Below are 15,092 nucleotides of genomic sequence, written 5' to 3'. Positions count from 1 at the left end.
GTGGCTCATGGTTTTTTGAGGAAATTCAAATAAAAATAATGGAAGGGGAATTTTTATTGAAAGAAAATATGGAAAGAACAAAAAGACTAGATTTACTGGAGAGAGAGTGTTTACAACAAAAAATCGATCCCACTTGTGTCACTTCATCCCCTATTTATAGTACTAAGAAACCTAGCCTATTCCTAATTAAATTCTAAAAGATAAATACAAATAAAATAAAGATAATTATAGATAAATGAAAATAAATCCTAAAATTAAATCTAAATAATTATCCTTAATAATTATCCTAATATAATTAAACATTAAATAGAGTCTTGTGCTATAAAATCTATTCTTTTGTATTTTTGCCCCAAAAGTCTTCCACACTTTGCATTTTCAGCACCACTTCTCTCCTACTTCGCATGTCGGCCCATTTTATCTTCAAATTTGCAATTTTTGCCCTTAAATTTACTTTTGCCTTCAATTTAGTCCCTAAAAGATAAAAGATCATAAATAGCTTAAATTAGTAGGGTCATACTCAAAATCACATGCAATTAGCACATAAAAATATGTCATTCTAGAGTATTATCATTTACTAGCATTCCTTTTACTTTGTATCCACATATGAGTGCTATTGTGACATTTACTACTAAAAATGTCTAAATCAATGTGAATATTATAATGTCACTAAGTCCACAAAATAAATATAATTTCCAAACAATTATATGCAATATTTGCTTCAAGGAATATGGAAAAATCTTCAAAATATCTAAAAAAATTTACAACTTCAGGTGCATCCAACTATAATGAGCTTTAGATAGAATTACCCTATAAATAGATCTTTCACAATCAAATATTTTGCTTCCAACCCCTTAATGGGGATGATGACAAAAGAAGATCACAAAGATTAAAAAATAAATATAAATTAATAACCCAATCCTCGCTTTTTCATCCTTTCAAAATAGATATTTATAACAATAGTGATTCATATGAAATATAATATTTTTCTCATTCACAATCTTAATATAAGATCCATTATAAATATATTTTAAAACCAATGGATTAACAATCACAAGATATTAATATATTAGCTCTTGTAGTGTAACATCTCGAAATAGGGCCTAAACAAAATAGTGGTTACGAAACCATAAATCTGAGGTAGAAAAATTTATTTTATTATTATTTTGAGGTTCATGATATGATTGCATGATTGTGTGAAAATTTCGTGATGAAATTCTATGCATAAAGTGCTTAAGTTGAGATTAGGGACTAAATCGAATAATTTACAAAACTTGCATTCTAGAAGTTTTTAGTATGAAATTTCTTTGGAATATTAATTAGGAGGGTTTAAATAAAAATTTGACCAATTTCTAAGTTCATGGACAAAATAGGACACGGATAGAATTTTTGAAAGTTTAATAAGGAAGGGCATTTTGGTCATTTGGATATTAAATGAAATAAAAAGGGAAAAATAACACAAAATTCATCATCTTCTTCATTAGCACGAAATTTCAAGGGTTCTCCATAGCTAGGGTTTGTTTCAAGCTTTCAAGCTCCATAATCAAGAAGAGCGAAATTCGGGAGTAGATCGGGGAAAAGAAAAAATAAAGGACTAAATTGTAAAGTTTAGTCACATTTTGTATCGAGGTAAGTTTACAGTAAATAAATGCAATATTCTTTTATTTTACATTATTATTGTCAATTTCCAGCATTTATATACTTATTTTTTTGAGAATATTTAAAGTCGAATTAAAGGCGAAGTGACAGAGAAAAAGCATTAGGACATAAATGTTAGGATATTGGGGTTGACAGGACAGGACAGGACATAAATGAGCCATGTAAGTCCATATCAGATATATGGCTTTGGAGACAGGAATGAGCCATGTAAGCCCATATTATATATATATATGGCATTGGAGACAGGAATAATTCATGTAAGTCCATGTCGAAGACATGGCATTGGTAGGATATTGATAGACAGGAACGACCCTAGTATCCTTAGTATTCCGAGTGGTTCAACGGGTCATTGTACACATTAAATTACAGTGAATTATCAGCAAAAGGGAAGGTAGATTATATTTTGAATAGTGAAAGGTCAGATAAGAAAGAAGGTAAGTGAGTAAAGAAGAAGGTAGAAAATGAGAAGTAAAGAAAGTTTATGAGGCTAGGTGATATTATGTATAATTATTCATTATGTTGAATGTTGTAATTTATTTTCTTGTAAGCTTACTAAGCCTAGTGCTTACTCTCTTTATTTTCTTTTTCTTATAGTTTTTATCAAGCCACTCGGGGATCGAAGGAAACGTCGGAGACTCGATCACACTATCGAAGAAATCACATTGGTATAGTTAGACGTTTCGTTTTGTGTATGGCATGTATAGGAACTTGGTTTCTTTTGATATGATATGATCAATGAATGATGTGTAAATACTTGCTAGTGATTAGCTAATAGACTGGCTGATGATATACATGTTTAATAGTATGTATGATTAAGTAGTAACTATCACATGAAAACTATGAAAAATGTGAAAGTAACTTAAAAACGGATTCAAGTATCAGAAATAACGTGACTTTGAAAAATCAAAAAAAAATTGTAGAGACATGGTTTAATGGTGAATAATATATGAAATTAAAGCTTATTGTGTCTATTTTCATATGGAATATGCAAAACAGGTAAAGGTTTTGTATTTTATAAGATATCTGAGTTTTAGTGAAATAGGGCCAGAGCGATGATCCCCTATTCCAACTTTTGAAATTCACCATAAATTTTACAAAAATAATTAGGTGGTTTACTTTATATTGTTAGAATCCTTATTGAATCTAGTTTTAATAGAAACAAACGGTATAGTCATATGAATATTGTACAGGGAGAAAAGTGGTTCGTAGTAAGTAGAGGTCAGTGCAGTCAAATTCTGAAATAGGGGTAACTTTAACTAATAAATTGTACTAATTGGCTAAGTCAAAAATTCTAGAAAAAAAATTAGTAGATATATATATGAGTATAGTTTTAGGAAAAATTTATGGATCTTAATTTTGAGTTTTGAAACTTGAGAAATGAATTTTTAAGTAACCATGACGCAGAAAAATAGTTTATTCCGAAAATTAAAATAAGTGGTTTAGAGTTGTTTAAAAGGTAAGATAAGTTTAGTAACACCTCAAGCTTGACTCCGGTGACGGTTTCGGGCATGGGGGCGTTACATGTAGAGCTTTCGACTAATTTTGTACCATCAAATATTGGAATAATATTTGTTTGTTTTTGTACCAAATAAGATAAATACTTTCTATCTATAATGATAGAATTTATTACTACATTTTCATATCCTTCCTCAAAGAATATTAATAGAAATAAAATATTTAGGCATATACCACATATGTGGCCAATAATATTTCATATCACATTGATAACATTAAGTTATCTTTACCCTTTGAAGAGTTATCTTGAGAACTTTCATTGTTTTCTTATTTATTACTATGTTCCTACTTTTAGTGGTCAATGAGTATATCTTTTATTTTCTTTATGTTTACATTCACTTCAGGGAATGCAATAGATTTACTAGGATGAACTTATAAACGTCCCAATAGATTCTTTATTTTATAATCACCATCGCAAACATACGTAGATTTTAAATTAGAATGTATCTGTTAATGTTGTCATGATTAGTCTCCAATTATAACAAACATGATATAATAAATAAATATGGTAAAATATACCCGAAGATCTTTAACATCATCGTCATCACCATGATCCATTATGAGATTGAATCTTTCAACATCCTGAAGATGAAGTTGTAAGGGTGAAAGTTTAAGATGAAAGAGGAATTAGATTTGGGGACGACTTTGAAAGATTTAAAAAAAGAAAAGAAAAGAAAATCACCGTGCTGGTAACGTGTTATAAAATAACGAGAGATGGAGAGAATAAAGAACAAAGAAAATATGAAAGCAATAGAGAATGTACTTTATTGATAAAAAGAGATGATTATAATGCTTCATCAGAGTCTCTATTTATAAGCATAAAAAGTATAAAAGAAGTAGAGATCTAATTCTAATAACTATTAGAATTTAAAGTACATTAAAACTTTATCTTGATCATGATGGACATTCACTTAATAAGATATTCATAACAAAAACATTTTTTTGGTAATTCTTTAGATGATATTTTGAATGAAAAAGTCATACTAATGCATATATTTATACTGCTAAGTATTGGTTTTAATTGGTACATAATTGTAATACTAATCGAGTGAAAATTAATTAAAAATAATTAGTGTAATTTTATTTGGATCCAAAGCCTTAAGTCATAATAACTATTACGTTGATAAAAACATTATCAATAAATAAACAAATTTATACATTATATATTAGATCACCAATACATTAATATTATTTATATATATAATGTTAACCTCACATTTTTTATTTTTTTATTATTTATAAAAAATTAATTTAACATTATTAATTATTATATTCATATATAAATTATATTTATTTAATCAAAAACTTGAATTTTTATTACTTTTAATTTATCTAATTATATTCAATGATATTATAAATTTATAAATTTATTAATTAATAACATATTGTGTTATTTTTTCAAGTAGAACTTTTAAAACAAATGACTTAAATTAATCAATCTCACAATTATATATATATATCATATTAATTTAAATTATTTTTATTATTATCACATAATAATACTAATAAATTACTGTTCTAATGTCAATTGAATAATATAATTATCAACAAAAAATATTCTCGTCATATCAATTTTTTTTCAATATTCTTAATTTTATTTATTATAAATAAAATACAAGAATGCTAACACATCATTGGAGCAGTAATTGTTACTTTTTTTATTGGTTCTCCAAGAATGAGGGATCAAAATTTGATATTGTCATCTTCATGTATAATTGTACAAAAAAATAAAAAATAAAAATGTTTCCCTCTAAAAACTTTTTTCTTCTTTGGTAAAACTTTCCCATGCCAACCGCTTGGACTATCAGCAATTGGCCATTAGAGGTGTTTATGGACTGCTTCACATTGAGCTTATGTATGATATTAATACACTTTATATTTGTCTAAGTCTGACCTAAACTGAAATTGTAACACCCCTTACCCGTACTCGAGACCGGGATCAAGTACGAGGTGTTACCAGACATGTACTCGAACATTTTCGGGAAATACGAGTTATAAAATTTCATTCCAATTTGAACCCAATCAAACATGTAACACCCCGAACCCGAGACCGTCGCCGGAGTCGAACACGAGGTGTTAACAGACTTCAAACCACTTAAAAAAAAATTCCAAGACAAGCTGCCAATCTGCGTACTAGTCGCTTTAAAAATCATATCTTGAGTTCGGAAACTCGAAATCCAGTTCCGTAAGTTTTCCCTGAAACTAGACCCATATGCCCATCTACATATTTTTTTCTAGGATTTTTGGTTGGGCAAATTAGTACAGTTTATTAGTCAAAGTCTCCCATGTTACAGGGATCGACTACACTGACCTTTGCGCATTACGACTTGGATATCTCCCTGTACAGGGCTTCAATACTGATGTCGTTTGTTTCTATAGAAACCAGACTCAGAGAGGAATCTATACATATATGGCATGACTCCTAATTATCTCTGGTTAATTTATAATGAATTTCCAAAGTCGAAACAGGGAATCCAGAAACCGTTCTGGCCCTGTCTCACGAGAACCTGAATATCTCTTAACATACTGTCCATATGATCGTTTCGTTACTTTCCTATGAAAATAGATTCATCAAGGTTCGTTTACATAATTTATTCACTATTTAATTCCATTCCTAATATTTTTAGTGATTTTCCAAATCTACATCACTGCTGCTGTCAGCATCTGCCTTTAAGGTAGACCTTACCTATTTCATAGTTTCCATGATTCAACTAGCCCTTTTAGCATAAATAGCACAAATTATGATAGTGATTAACCATTCCCATGGCCAATCCTTGTTAAGCATATCCACGCCTCTCAATAACCATATCCATACCAAATGATTATAACATTATACTCAAACATATATAAGCCATTTTCGCATGGCTATCCAAAATTATACAAGTCCAAAGGGTCCATGACCCACAACAAAAGGGTAGTCCTATATATGCCATTTCGAAGTTCAACCAAAATTGTACCAAAAAGGGGGGGCTTTGATAGTGTGGGCGACTTCGACTTCAAAATCCCGAGTCCGATAGCTGGAGAACCAAAATCTATAAAACAGAGAATCAAGGAGACGGAGTAAGCAATTTATGCTTAGTAAGTTTTGAGCAAGGGATTCCAGCACAACAAAAGTATAGCATTCATGTAGCTAAACGGATAATTTCATATGCACAAATTTTCAATATCATACTTACTTCACATTACCAACCCTTTTATTCATACACAAAGATCAACTTAGCCAAAGGCCGGTAGCTCATTTATCAACTGAGCGAATACTTATTTGTAAGGGCTCAACTAATTCAAAGCACATACGAAACATACCTCAATGTTGGGATGTTTCAAGCGTATTAACTGAAATTTTTACAGCAAGATCATTCATTCCCAAATCACGTACCTTCGGAATTTAACCGGATATAGCTACTCGTTCAAATGCCTTCGGGACATAGCCCGGTTATAGTAACTCGCACAAATGCCTTCGGGACTTAACCCGGATTTAGTAACTCGCACAAATGCCTTCGGGCTTAGCCCGGAATTAGTATCTCGTACAAATGCCTTCGGATCTTAGTCCGGATATGGTCACGTAGCACAAAGCCTTCGGGACTTAGCCCGGACATCATTCAAATAACTATGCACATTTAACAATAAATCATGGCACATTCGTATTTCATTTTCGTTAACAAAACTCAAACACAAGACACTTATCATTCTTGCAATTTCGGCTCAATAGCCACACACAAAGAGCATGATTTTGATTTGCTTAATACATGACCTAATCAAATCATAATTTAAGCTCTATTACTCAAGAACTTACCTCGGATGTTGTCGAACGATTCTGATAGCTATTCGACCACTTTTTCCTTCCCTTTATCGGATTTAGTTCCCCTTTGCTCTTGAGCTTAATTAAACAAATAAATTGATTTAATCATTTGAGCATCGAAAAGAGGAACACAAGGCACTTAGCCCATATTTATACATTAGACATTAAAGTCACATATGTACGGAATCATGAATCAAACTCAACATTTTAGCTAATTTTTCCCCATTGGCCGAATTTTCTAAGCCAAGACAAAAGCATCAATATGCTTGCCTCTAACCGAATACATGCAACACCAATCTCCTTCCTATGGCCGAATATGCATGTCTATGTTGGGGCCGATTGCAACACTTAGTACATTCTACAAGTATGGTCACTTGTATTGACTAAACACCATTTTGTTTCAAGTTCAAAACTTGGCTAATACACACATATATACACTAGTAAAGCATCCTCTCCCTTTCCATCAATTTAACACATGCATTACTCATTAATATACAAAAATTATATTCGGCCTTAGCACACAACTTGCTAGCCGATTCTTCTCCATCTAGCAACCAATGCACATATGTGCTCACTCAAAAATGCTAAAAAGAAGATTCAAGAATCATCAATCCACCATCACATGCATCATTAACAAGCTTCATATTTAGCATGCAATGGTATTAACACAAAATCCACCTAGGCCGAATATCATCCCCATGACATAGCAAAGATTTGAACCATGGGCTAATTAGAACTCAAGCTAGCAACTAAAAACATGCATGAATCTCATGGCACAACCTCAAACATACCTTAATCTAGATACAAGTATGGCCAAACCTCCTCCTAATCCTCTTCCAAACCCAACATGAAGCAAGAACTCCTTCCTCCTTCCTTAGAATTTTCGGCCAAAAGAAGATGAAAAAGGATGAACAAAATTTTTCTTTTCTTTTCTTTAACTCACGGCAATGGGGGGGGGGCATGGATGAGACCATTCTTTTTTTTTTCATCACTCCTCCCTTTCATTATTTAATTACCATGCTCATTATTTTATTGCTTCCTCCCATGATGCACCAACACAACATGTCTATGACATGTCTTGCCCATCACACTTGGTCTACCATGCTTGTCATGGCCAGCCACTACTAATAGAGGGGGGAAATTGACATGCAAGTCCCCCCTTTTTCAACATGCACTAATAGGTCCTTATGTTTTGATCTATCACATTTCAAAAATGTCGCACATAAGTCCTATTGACTAAATTCACATGCCATTTACTAAATCGAAGCTTAAAAATTTTCACACATGCACATGTACATATAATGAGCATCAGTTATGACGGTTAATTATTTTTATGACTCGGTTTAGTGGTCCCGAAACTACTTCCCGACTAGGGTCAATTTTGGGCTGTCACAAAACATCTTAGTGTCCTTATTATGGGCCTACGGGGCCCAAAACATACATTGAGAAAGGTCCAAGATGAAACCGAGGACCTGAGAAAGTTCTTGAAAAATTTTCTAAGTTAAGCCTCACACGCCCGTGTAAAGGCAATGTACACACCTGTGTGCTTTGGGACACGCCCATGTCCCCTACCCGTGTGGAATTAATTGAATTTATTTTCTATTTCGAACCTACAGGGGTTTTCACGTGGCCAAGCACACGCCCGTGCCCCTGGCCTGTGTCCTTCACACGGCCTAAACACGCCCGTGTAGTCGCTCGTGTCCAAAAACTCGAGCATTCTATTTATGACGTCAGCATGCATTTAGGGGCACACGACAAGACACATGCCCATGTGCTAGGCCGTGCCCTCTACATAGTTGAGATACATGACCGTGTCTATACCTTTGTGTTTACTACTATGCATTCTGACTTAATATTTTTAGGTGCAAGGGACACACGACCATTTCACACGCCCATGGGGCGGTCCGTGTGTCACACATGGCCTAGATACACGCCTGTGTGTCCACCCGTGTGGACCTTATTAGGCTATTTTCCAAGCCTTAGGTCACCCTCTAATAACCATATCCACTTATAGTTCTAAGTAACACTTAACATGGTCTAATTATACTCTTAAATGACCTTAATATACCTTATTGCATGTAAACCTCATCTCATCGGTTTTTTATACATGCTAGGTTGTCCCCTTTATCTTAAGGATTTTCATGACTTGTGGCTCACTTAAGATTGGCTCGTTATCTTAACTATTTGCCAAAATTGTGGCTTAACCACCCCATGTGATTTGGTCATGCTACATATGACTAATTGTAATACACCGTATTTAATCATCACAAGAACATTGGAACATAACATGCATAATTCAGTAGGTCATAACCTACACCAACACGAGCCAATTTCCATGGCCATATACAAGTGAATATGTATACTTTTATAAGCCTTCAAATTGGCTAATCAAATGACACATATAACAAAATAAGAAAAGGCCTATACATGCCATTGAACAAAATAAGAGTATCTATATACCAAAGATAGACAAAATGATAGTGTGTTAACTCTCCAACTATCTCCCAATGTTCATGAGTCCACGAGCTTGTAAGACAGGGAAAAGAGAGGGGTAAGCATTTACATGCTTAGTAAGCCCGAATAATTGGAAAATAAACATACCTATTTGTTTAGCATGCAACCATATTAGGCAAATAAACTAACAAGTATGGAATGCTTTCCCTATCACATGCACTCCATCAACAGGTTAGTCACATAACATCACACCATGCAACTTATCTAAGATGAACTCATCATTCAATGTTTTCATTTTTGTACCACATATTAATCCTGTTGAGTTACTCAGAAAATCTCGATGGATTATCCATTTATCGTCAAGTCATAAGAGCGATCATCTCATGTATGCACTCCTGTGAACCTCACATCTTATGGCGGGATTACCAGTCCAGGCTAAATCCTCCATAATGTAAACTCATAAGGTGATGTCGGGATCACCAGTCCAGGCTAAATCCCTTGTAGCAACAAACACCCTTAATGAGATCAGATCTGAATTACCAGTCTAGGCTAAATTTAGACCCTAATCAGATTACTCGTCTGGGTTAAATCCACAGTGCACACATATACTTCGGGAGGCTCGAATTATAATATCCTGATTTTGGGCCTAGTCGGAATGGTGGTTTCGAGGCCACAAATATGAGATAGAAATAATTATTTTATAATTATTTTGAGGTCTATGATATGATTGCATGATTTTTTGAAAATTTCGTGAAGAAATTCTATGCATAAAGTGCTTAATTTGAAGTTAGGGACTAAATTGAATAAATTGCAAAACTTGTGTTCTAGAAGCATTTTGCATAAAATTGAATTAGATTATTAATTAGAGGTCCTTAAAGAGAAATTTGACCAATTTCTAAAAAAATCTGGACAAAAATGGGCTTGGAAGGGTAAAAATTTAAAGAATAGTAAAAAGGGCATTTTGGTCATTTAGGGGTAAAATGAATTAAAAGACAAATTTTAAAACCCAAATGTGTCCATCTTCAACCCCATGGCCGAATATAGCAAGGAGAAACCATGTATAGGGTTTTTCAAGCTTCCAAGCTCGATTGTAAGTCCGTTCTAGCATCGTTTTAATGTTTTTTTACGTTTTTGGAGTCTCGGTAACTTGATTTAGCTTATGCTAGCAATAATTCAACCTAGGGTTCATAATTGGAAAAATACCCATAGGTGAAATTTGTGTATTTTGGTGTTTTATGATAGAATATGAGGTTTTAAATTATGTTAGACAACTTGTGCTACTCGGTTTTAAGTGAAAACGAGTAAAAGGGCTTAATCGGTAAAAATACCTAATAGTCATAAGTACATGTTAGAGTGAGAATTTGATGTTTCTATAGAAGGGAAAAACGATCAGCATGTCATAAAACATAAGAAAATTGGCTGAATTTTAATTTACGAGCTTTGGGGCAAAAGTGTAAATATGCAAAATTTTAGGGGCAAAACTATAATTTTGTTAAAATATGATTTTGGGTCAATTTGAATAATGTGAGTCCTAATTAGACTATATTTTAAATGATAGAGCAAGGAAAACTGAAATTCAGGCTAAAATGGGGAAAATACCAAGTTGTGGACGAAATGGTAAAAGTAGCCATTTTCGCATACGAGGTAAGTTCATATGTAAATGTTGGTAACATAGTTATTATTTTAAATGTTTTAATGTTATTTAAATGACATGATAATTATTATGAAATAATATACTTGCGATAATTGTTTGATAATATGTCAAATTATGTGATATACTTGGAAAATGTGAAATACTACCGAGTATCGGTATTGGCATTCTGTAGAAGATGGTTGAGACACATGATTGGGAAAAAGGTCCCGTTGAACCTTAGGAATGGATTAGGATACAAGTGACATGTCACTGGGATATTTGGGCATCCGAACTCGTTGAGTTGAGTCTGGGTTCACTTATGGATGCAAATGTCCGAACTCGTTGAGTTGAGTCCAAGTTCGTGAGATGTAACTAGGCATCCGAGCTCGTTGAGTTGAGTCCGAGTTCACTTATGGATGCGAACGCCCGTGCTCATTGAGTTGAGTCCGAGTTCGCTTATGGGCGGGTTACATGGTAGCTTGGCTACATATGTGGCACTTATGTGCAAACTTTCCATGTATCCGAATTATATTTCGATGTGTTCAACGGGTAAAGTTCTACTCAAATGGGGGAATACTCGAGATGAAAGGGACATTTTGGTAAGTTTTGTGAAATGGATACTTTGAACAGGTATGTACTTAACCCTCGGGTTGAAAACTCAATATAACAATAATATGGTAAGATGATAAATGGAAATATGATATGAATGTCTTGGTGATGATTATGCAAATGATGTTTTATGTTTGCTTATATGGTTATGTTACTTGCTATTTGCATGTGAACTTACTAAGCATTTATGCTTACTCCCTCCTTTTCATTCCTTGTAGTTTTGACAAGTCAGCTCAGAAATCGGGAACGGTCGGAGGCTCGCTTACACTATCCATATACCATCTTGGCATAATGGCTTGTATATTTTGGGTATGGCATGTATAGCATTATAATCATTTTGTATATATGGTCTTATGATATGGTTATTGAGTGGTATGGAAATGCTTGATAATGATTAGCCATTGGAATGGCTAATCATGATCATATTTGGAGTTATGTATGTCAAATTGCTAGCTAATCCATGGAAACAATAATAGATAAAATTTACCATAAAATAGATTTAGACAGCGTGAATTTGAAAAATCACTAAAAATAGTAGAAATAGAATTAAATGATGAATAAGTTATGTAATCGAAGCTTGATGAGTCTATTTTCATATGAAAGAAACAAAACAGGTATATGAGTTATATTTTGTGAGATATTTAAGTTTTGGTGGAATAGGGTTAGAGTGATCTTTGTATCCCCTGTTCTGACTTTAAAAATTCACTATAAATTGTACAAAAACAATTAGGAGTTGTATTTTACATGGGGTGCTCCAGTACTATTCGTGAAAAAGAAAGGCGGAACTATGCGAATGTGTATTGATTATCGTCAGCTCAACAAAGTGACGATAAAGAATAAATATCCGTTGCCACGGATAGATGACTTATTTGACCAGTTGAAAGGAGCTTCAGTGTTTTCGAAGATTGATTTGCGGTCTGGCTATTATCAGTTGCGAGTTAGAGATTCTGACGTTCCTAAGACTGCTTTTAGAATGAGATATGGACACTATGAGTTTTTAGTTATGCTATTTGGGCTCACTAATGCCCCGGCGGTTTTTATGGATCTGATGAATCAGATATTTAGATAGTATTTAGATCGATTTGTAGTGGTGTTCATGATGATATTCTGATTTACTCTCACAATGAGTCCGAGCACGCTGAACACTTGAGGTTAGTACTTCAAATTTTGTGAGATAATCAGTTGTATGCAAAATTCAGTAAATGTGAATTTTGGTTAAAGGAAGTCAGCTTTCTGGGGCATGTTGTATCCGCTTCGGGTATTAGAGTTGATCCGAACAAAATTTCAGCCATTCTTGATTGGAAACCTCCGAGGAATGTTTCTAAAGTTCGGAGCTTTTTGGGACTTGCTGGGTACTATCGACGATTCGTTAAAGGTTTCTCGATGATCGCAACACCGTTGACGAAACTACTCCGGAAAGATGTCAAATTTGAGTGGTCAGAGAAGTGTCAGACAAGTTTCGATCAGCTGAAGACCTTTTTGATTGAGGCTCCTGTGTTAGTTCAGCCGGAGTCTGGTAAAGAGTTCGTAGTCTTCAGTGGTGCCTCTTTGAACGGTTTGGGTTGTGTGTTGATGCAGGAGGGTAGAGTTGTTGCGTATGCTTCAAGACAACTAAAACCTCACGAGAAAAATTATCCAACTCATGATATTGAACTAGCCGCGATTGTGTTTGCTCTTAAAATTTGGCATCACTACCTGTTTGGAGAGAAATGCCATGTTTTCACTGATTACAAAAGCCTAAAATATTTAATGACTCAGAGAGACTTGAATCTGAGACAACGACGGTGGCTAGAATTATTAAAGGATTATGAAATCACCATTGATTACCATCCAGGTAAGGCTAAAGTGGTGGCTGATGCCCTAAGTCGAAAATCTCTATTTGCTCTTCGAGCAATGAATGTACATTTGTCTATTTCCATCGATAATAAGCTAATAGCGGAATTGAAAGCAAAACCAGTGTTAATTGGGCAAATTTGTGAAGCACAGAAAATTGATGACGAATTGGTTGCTAAACTAGCTCAATGCGATTCTAATATGGGTTCAAAATTTCATATTGATGACAATGATTGTTTAAGATATAGAGATTGATTATGTGTCCCGGAGAAATTCAGAACTTACTTCGACAATTTTGAGTGAGGCCCATAATAGCCGAATGTCGATCCATCCTGGTAGCACGAAAATGTACAACGATTTAAAAAGAAAATATTGGTGGCATGGTATGAAAAGAGATATTTCTGACTTTGTCTCTAAATGTTTGATATGTCAACAAGTGAAAGCAGAACATCAGGTGCCTTCGGGGTTACTACAACCGATCATGATACCTGAGTGAAAATGGGATCGAGTAACAATGGACTTTGTATCTGGTTTGCCATTGACGCAGAGCAAGAAAGACTCAATCTGGGTTATTGTTGATAGATTGACGAAGTCCGCTCATTTTATCCCTGTTCGCACGAATTTTTCGCTCGATAAATTGGCAGAATTATATGTTTCCCAAATTGTTTGATTACATGGAGTACCTACTTCTATTGTTTCTGATAGAGACCCCAGATTTACATCTTGATTCTGGAGAAAATTTCACGAAGCGTTGGGTACTAAGTTACATTTTAGCACTGCTTTCCAGAAAACCAACTTCTCGTAACCAGAATTCACATTTACTAAACTTTACATACAATTGTTTATCTAGCAGAGTCTGTAGCACTATTTTCAGATGTTCAGCATGCTCAGATTCATCACGTGAATAAATCAAAATATCATCAATGAATACAACAACAAATTGATCAAGATATGATCCGAAAATTCTATTCATTAAATCCATAAATACAGTAACTAAAAATTCATAATGCCCGTACCTCATTCTGAAAGCAGTTTTCAGAATGTCAGAGTCCTTTACCCGCAACTGATAGTAACCCTATCTCAGATCTATCTTTGAAAATATAGTAGCACCTTTCAACTGATCAAATAAGTCATCAATTCGAGGTAGAGGATATTTGTTTTTTATAGTCAATTTGTTAAGTTGTCGGTAATCAATACACATTCTCGTTGTGCCATCTTTCTTTTTCACAAACAGAACAGAAGCACCCGTGGTGAAAAACTCGATCTAGCAAACCCTCAATCGGTCAATTCTTGCAACTGAGATTTTAATTCCTTTAACTAGGTCGGAGCCATTCTATATGGAGCTATTGAAATCGGAGTAGTACCAGGTGCTAATTCAATGCCAAACTCGACTTCTCAAATAGGAAGCAAACCAGGTAGTTCTTCAGGAAACACATCAGAGAAGTCACAAACAACAGGCACTGATTCAACTTTCTTATCATTGACTTTCGAATCTAACACATAAGCTAAGTAGGCTTCACAATCTTTCTTCACATGTTTCCGTATTTTCATTGCAGATACCACAGCTAGTAGTCCATTCAGATCACTAGACTT

The sequence above is a fragment of the Gossypium hirsutum genome, chromosome A07 (genome assembly GCF_007990345.1).
Source record: "Gossypium hirsutum isolate 1008001.06 chromosome A07, Gossypium_hirsutum_v2.1, whole genome shotgun sequence".
NCBI lineage: Eukaryota > Viridiplantae > Streptophyta > Magnoliopsida > Malvales > Malvaceae > Gossypium > Gossypium hirsutum.
The sequence above is the reverse complement of the archived record's forward strand: the minus strand, read 5'-3'. Positions refer to the sequence as shown.